General features: G+C 36.0%; 1 non-coding gene across 1 annotated transcript; it reads left to right on the top strand.

Moving 5' to 3' along the window:
* The first annotated feature begins 204 nt into the window (after positions 1 to 204).
* TRNAH-GUG lies at positions 205 to 276 on the top strand. Its single transcript has one exon. It is a non-coding gene; the product is annotated as a tRNA-His (tRNA).
* The last annotated feature ends 6,007 nt before the right edge of the window (positions 277 to 6,283 follow it).

The raw sequence follows: 6,283 nt of genomic DNA, 5'->3' as shown, positions 1-6,283 counted from the left end.
CCTCTGATCACCCTAGTAAACTTTTCTTCACACATTTCTGGTTGTTTTCATTTTATTTGATCATTGGTGATCAGAATTTTGTACAGTAGTCCACATCAGGACAAGGCACCATTTCATACAGTAATAGATCCTTATCTATACCAAAAATTTTTCAGTCAGGAGGTTGTGGGATTTGTATTTTTCATAATTTTTTTTGAATGGGAGCCCCTGGTGGTGAAGTGGTTAAAGCACAGCGCTGTGAACGCTGAGACCCGGGTTCGATTCCCGGTCGGGGCCCCTCCCTGGGCAGATGGAGCTCATTAGCCCTGTAAGGCAATCCATCTACATCCTGAGGACCTCGCTGCCACCGTCCAAGCTCGCTTGGCCCTGGCAGATGAACCTCAGGATTAAAGGGTGGGCTCAGTTCCGCGCACACTGTGTCTCACCTAAAAAATCCAATGCGCAGGCTGGAAGGTGTAAAGACCTTCCCCAGTTCCTTGTTCGCGAAGAGACTGGCCATACTAATACTATTGTTTTTGTACACATTTTTATTCTACTTTCACCTAGGGAAGAGTGGAGTTTTTTATCTTTTTCTGAATCATCTCTTGTCCTACTTGAGTTTTAGGGCCATTTCCATTCTGTTTGCTTAATAACTAACCATAGTGGGAGAAACTGTGTCAATCACTGTGTCTCTTCATGAAATTGAAAAACCAAAGAATTGTTTATGTTGGAAGTGAGTTCTTGAAACCATCTGGTCCAAACCCCTCCTTCTTTTCCTGCAGAACACAGTTTCTAGTACTCCCAATCCTTCTCTGCAGGGCTGCTTTCCAGCTGCTCGGCCTCCAGTGTGTACTGGTACAGGATTTTGAATGTTCCCTTGTTGAGTTGCGTAAGGTTCCTGTCACATAATTTCTTCAACCTTTCAAGATCCCTCTGAACCACAGGTCCCATGATTATCTGATGAATCAGCCATTCCTCCTGGCTTGACATCAGCAGAAAACTTACTGAGGGTGTATGCATTTCCATTATCAAGGTCATGAATGAAGATTTCAAACACTATTGGACCAAGTAATAAGCTCAGGCATACAACACTAGTGCCTTAACTCCAACTGCATAGTGTGCCATTGATCTCAGTCTTCTGGACATGGCCCTTAAATCAATTTTCAAGACATCTTACTGTCCAGTTTATCTAATATGGAACTTTTTTCAGGTTGTTCATGAGGATGTAATGGGAGATGGTGTCAAAAGGTTTACTAAATTTGCTTTCTCTTCATCCACCAACTATACACCTCATTGTAGAAACCTATCAGGTTGCAAAGCATGAATTTCCCTTCATAAACCAAAGCAGAATACTCCTGTTCATCTTATTCTTCTAGGTTTTCCTTGGCTTTTCCACCTCCATCCCTGCAAGATCAAACATCATTTCCATACTGACAAAAAAATTGGAGGAAGACTGGAGTCCTAGAGCCATGTCAGAGTTGCATAGTTATGGTTAAACTCTTCACAGCATCCAGTGGGAACCATTTACTGTCATTGTTGTGCCTGGATTTTGCTTGTTTCATCGGCATAAAAGATCTACAGAAAAGCCTCATGTCTGGTGAAGAATTTGCCCAACAATGGAAACTTTACATCAGCAAAGGAAAATGATAAAACACACACTCTGGATTAATATTTTAACTTCTGTACTCCTGAAAACCAAGGAGAGTTTTTGCTTTCTGTTTGTGATTGTTTATTATAAAGCACAGTCAGGCTTAGAAAAATAGAGGCAATCCTGTAAAGGAACAAAATGTTTGACTGGCACTATGCCAGAGACAGTCCTTTCCAATTTCTCTTATCGTAAGACTTTCTGCCCAAGAATTCACTATATGCATATCCTATAATTCTCTGACATAAAATTACAACAGACATGCAGAACAGATTGAGTTCTTAAGGAATTTAAGTGTTTTGATGCTTCAAACTTTTATAAACTATCTAGGGACTGGAAGTAGGATTGTGAATGGCGCTTTTTTCTGGCACCCTTCTGTGGCAAAAGAGGATGTGAGCACATCCTGTTATATTCTACTCGGGGCTTATATTTTCTGTTGAATATCTGAGATTATTTCACGTTTCTAGGGTTTGGGGAAACCTTTACTTGCTTTTTTTTTTTTCTTCCTTTTAGTTCCTAGACAAACATTATAGTTTGTCACGTAGTCAGAGCATAGAATATCTTCCCTCAACAAATTCTTTGGACGTTCTGCTTTGCTACATGCTTCTCTCCTGTGTATTCATTCTATAAAAGAATAAACCATTCTAAAGAAATCTCCTCTCCAATGTTTCTGTATTCATGTGCAGTATCATTCCTATTATGCAACTCTTCTTGTGGAAAAAAATATTTAATTTGGGAGCTGTACTCCATCGAAAATTATTATCAGTTTCTAAAAATGAATTTTCTAACTTTGTATTGCATATTAAAGATCTTTATCTTTCTGTCACTAATATTTTTTGGTTTTGTCAACGTAAACACTTGGCCTACGGCCTTTATTGGAGGACATCTCAATGACATCTTGAAGAATCTTTTGTATCAGTATGCTGGCTGACTCTGTCATAAAATTACTATAATATAGGAGCACTTCTATGAGGCTGTTGAACACACCATAACCTATCTGCAGCCTCTTATATCCCATATAGATATCAATTAATGAAATTCAAGTAGAAATACCTTTGGACAATTGGATGACTGAAGTATGATTCTTACTTGGAATGACGTCTTGATCTTGTTTGCCTGCTGACTCATCTTCAAGAGGAGTTGCTTCCGTGCACTCATGTCTGCGGTCCTGTGATAATGCACTATATCTAAATAGCCAAAAATATGGCATTATTCCTGTGACTGAAGAACCAGGTATGGATCAAAGGACTTGTCTTGATCTCTAAGCTCAGCCTGGGTTCTGTGCAAACTTCAGAATGAAACACAGTGACCGCGGTCTCCAAGGCAATAGCTTTACTATGCTTATAAGCTGTGAAGACTGAATCAACAAGTGCCTCTTGCAATTCCAAGCTGCTTAAAGCAGTCATATAACATCCTCTGGGATAGTTCACTAATATTCCCTTTACTGGTATTATAGTTTATGCTGTAGCTGAATCAAAAGAAGGAAATTCCATTACTGGAGTCTTTAGCAACCTCTTCTGAAAGTTCACACAAAATGGCAGCAGTTAGAGAAAGCTGGACTGAATTAACTGTGAGCAGCATAGTAAAATAAAACAGTTTGGTTCCAACACCTATTAAGACCCTTTTTTCCTTTTCTTGTTTTTTTTCTTTTTCATTGCACTTTTGACAAGGGAGGTTTAGGGGTAATACAAGGGAAGCAGATTAATATTTAATTCTCCTAAATCTTCCTGTGGCCTTTTTCAGTTTTCATTCTAAACTGTTTCAAATAGCTACTAGGGAAGAATGCCAACTTCATGGAACTATTTACATCTCAGCATTTCAAAGGCTATATATTGCTGGTTACTCATGGAATAAAAGAGCATCTCTACTAGCTTGTGCACAAGATCAGTTCAAACAGTATTCTGATTCCATCCTGGCTAATTACAGAACACCAGCAGAGGAAAAGGGCAAGCACAAGATGCCTACTGTGGACACATGGTTAAGTGCTAACTACTTCCTTTCATGGCATAAGGAGTTTCACCTCTCAGCTTACTTTTGTAAATGCTATTTCAGAAAATAAGCTGAAAATACCTTTGTATGCCTGACATAAAAGTTTTTTGTAGATCTGGTCTTTCAGCTTTTTTTTTCAGTGCCATTTTAATCCCTGTACATAGCTTTTGCTAAGGTTATATGTACACACATTAATATGCTTCCATTCATACTGATACCTATGGATTTTTTTCTGATTTTTAGCTTTTTGTAGATTTTAGAAGTAGCTGTAGTTAGTTCACCCTTTAGCACAGTGGTTTACACAACCCTATCACCCCATTTCATACCCAACTTTCTAAATTCCTTTAGCTTGCTTAGACTTCCCTCAAGGTAGGCCTTCTTTCTGTTTAAGAACATTGCACCCCAGGTCTCTACAACAAGATACCACAGCAGACAAAGCAACTTTCAAAACCCAGAACCTTGGAGGAGCTCCAGGGACTGGACATACTGCGATTATACATACCTATACACATAGGTATACATACTTATTCATCTATATATGCAGACCCATGTAGTGTATTTTAATATAATTGAAGAAACTTGGACCAGATGCAGAATATTAACTAGAATCTTTGACTATTTACAACAGTTTTTGACCATGCAGTTTCTTTTTATGGAGATGTAAGTACTCTTTATGGAGTACACCTAATTAATATATTCTCTTTCACATTGAAAACATCTTCAATAGATTTTATTAATCTAACAGTGGTATGAAGCAAGTGTATTGAATACTTGGTTCAAAATTAAAAATATATATAAAACTTCAAAATGTAACACTATATCAGACAAGCACAATTCCAGTTCCATGAAATTCACAGGGATCTTACTATAATTTTTTCAGTGTGTGTGTTTGTATCTGTATATTGATACTTAGTATACTGAACAGCTCAAAATTTATCCTGCATGATTGAATATTTAAATATGTACTTATGATTATACATTAACTATATTTATAAATATTTATGGCCTAGCACACCTACTTATATATGCTGGATTATGTATACTACTGAACACTTTATTCACCAAAACACAGCAGATTTTAATCAGGGATGAGCACAGATATTAGGAAAAGAGAATGAGTATCAGCATTTTGTGCTTAACCAAACTCCAACAGTAGATATAATTTTCTGGCACTTGGAAAATTATAGCATAAATGAAGTTTAGTTACAGTACTACAAATTAATTTTTTCACCAGAAAGGTTTACATCTAGCAAACAGTTTTATACCATAAATCCCTCCAGATTCTGCTTAATTATTTTTGCTATAAAGATGTAATATCAGTAAATTATTTTGTAGTTAATGCACCAACACAGAGAGCGTAAACATTAAAATTGTGTTTGCTGTAAAATAAAAAACTCTCTAACTCATCAGAAAAGTAAAGTTTTCAGTGCAGATTTTCTAGATATTCACATTAATATTTATAGTAGAAATCAAGCTTCAAAATAATGTTGCCTCCAGAAATTGTTTGTTTCTTTGTTTTTAAAACCTAATGTGAAACAAAGAGAAACTTTAAGGAAAGACACTGTGTTTTATAATTTCCCATATAATATATGTTGATAGAAGCATTGAGTCAACTTTAGGGAATGTTGCCTAATTTTTAAATTGATATGCTTATCATATTAACAGAAGTGTACTCAGTATAATTGTTTTGATTGAGCCAGACATCAGTCCGTTAAAACACATTAATTTTAGTTTTCTATAAACTCTGGAAAATTTGGCTGTTTTTCATAAGTATGACAGAGTTGTCTGAGCTTATTTTAACCCAAGAAATAATGAAAGAAGTTGTCTTCATAATTCAATTTTAGTCTGCTAGACACCAGTCTCTACTTTTCTATCAATAAAATCATCACTGGAGTTCTCCTATTCTTGTTGCAATTTTTTTCAAAATTAAAGTAAAACCTAACATGGTCTTCCTTCTGCTACATGATGAATTTTAAAATTTAAAACTAATGTAGTAAAAAAGACATCCAGAATAAAAAGCACAATATTTTAGATTACTTGCTATAAAAGGCAGTGATACTAGAGTTAACTCCCCTCATTCTGGGCATGAAAAAACAGGTTTAAGTTATTTCCATTACCCAAACAGAGTTTGTGTCATATTATCCTCACAGGAGAAGATGCGACAATCTCGTTATGGGCAACTTAAAGGAAAAAGGTAGAGGAGACTCAATTAAGCCACCTTATTAAATACCTCCCAGAGACAAAAAGGGTGGGATTCATCTGATGTGATGTTGATATTTTTAACACAGATGCCAAGAAAACTAGAACTTCTCTAGTTCTCAGGAACTTCTCATTATTCATCTCACCACAAAGAACTGTGGGATAGAGAAGTGTTTTTATCTCTATTGACTGTACAGAGCACTTAGGGTACCATCTTCTTTCCATATATATATATTGCAGATGCCTACATTTTCTAGGTGAAATCTGTATAAATAGTTAATTATTCTTTTGTGCTAGTATACAAAAAAGGAGTAAACCTGATCCATATCTAGCAATTCATCATTATTAGATGTGAACAATGTAGACTTTGGTTCCTCCACCACTGAATATAAAATAGATTTATGGTTCACAAATTTGTTTGTAAATGTAGTCTTTGTCTGAGCATGGCTCTACATAATCATATTGTAGAAA

This window comes from Empidonax traillii, unplaced genomic scaffold (assembly GCF_003031625.1).
Source record: "Empidonax traillii isolate 1590-97213 ecotype Southwest subspecies unplaced genomic scaffold, ASM303162v1 scaffold265:size1167950, whole genome shotgun sequence".
Lineage (NCBI taxonomy): Eukaryota > Metazoa > Chordata > Aves > Passeriformes > Tyrannidae > Empidonax > Empidonax traillii.
The sequence above is the reverse complement of the archived record's forward strand: the minus strand, read 5'-3'. Positions and strand labels throughout refer to the sequence as shown.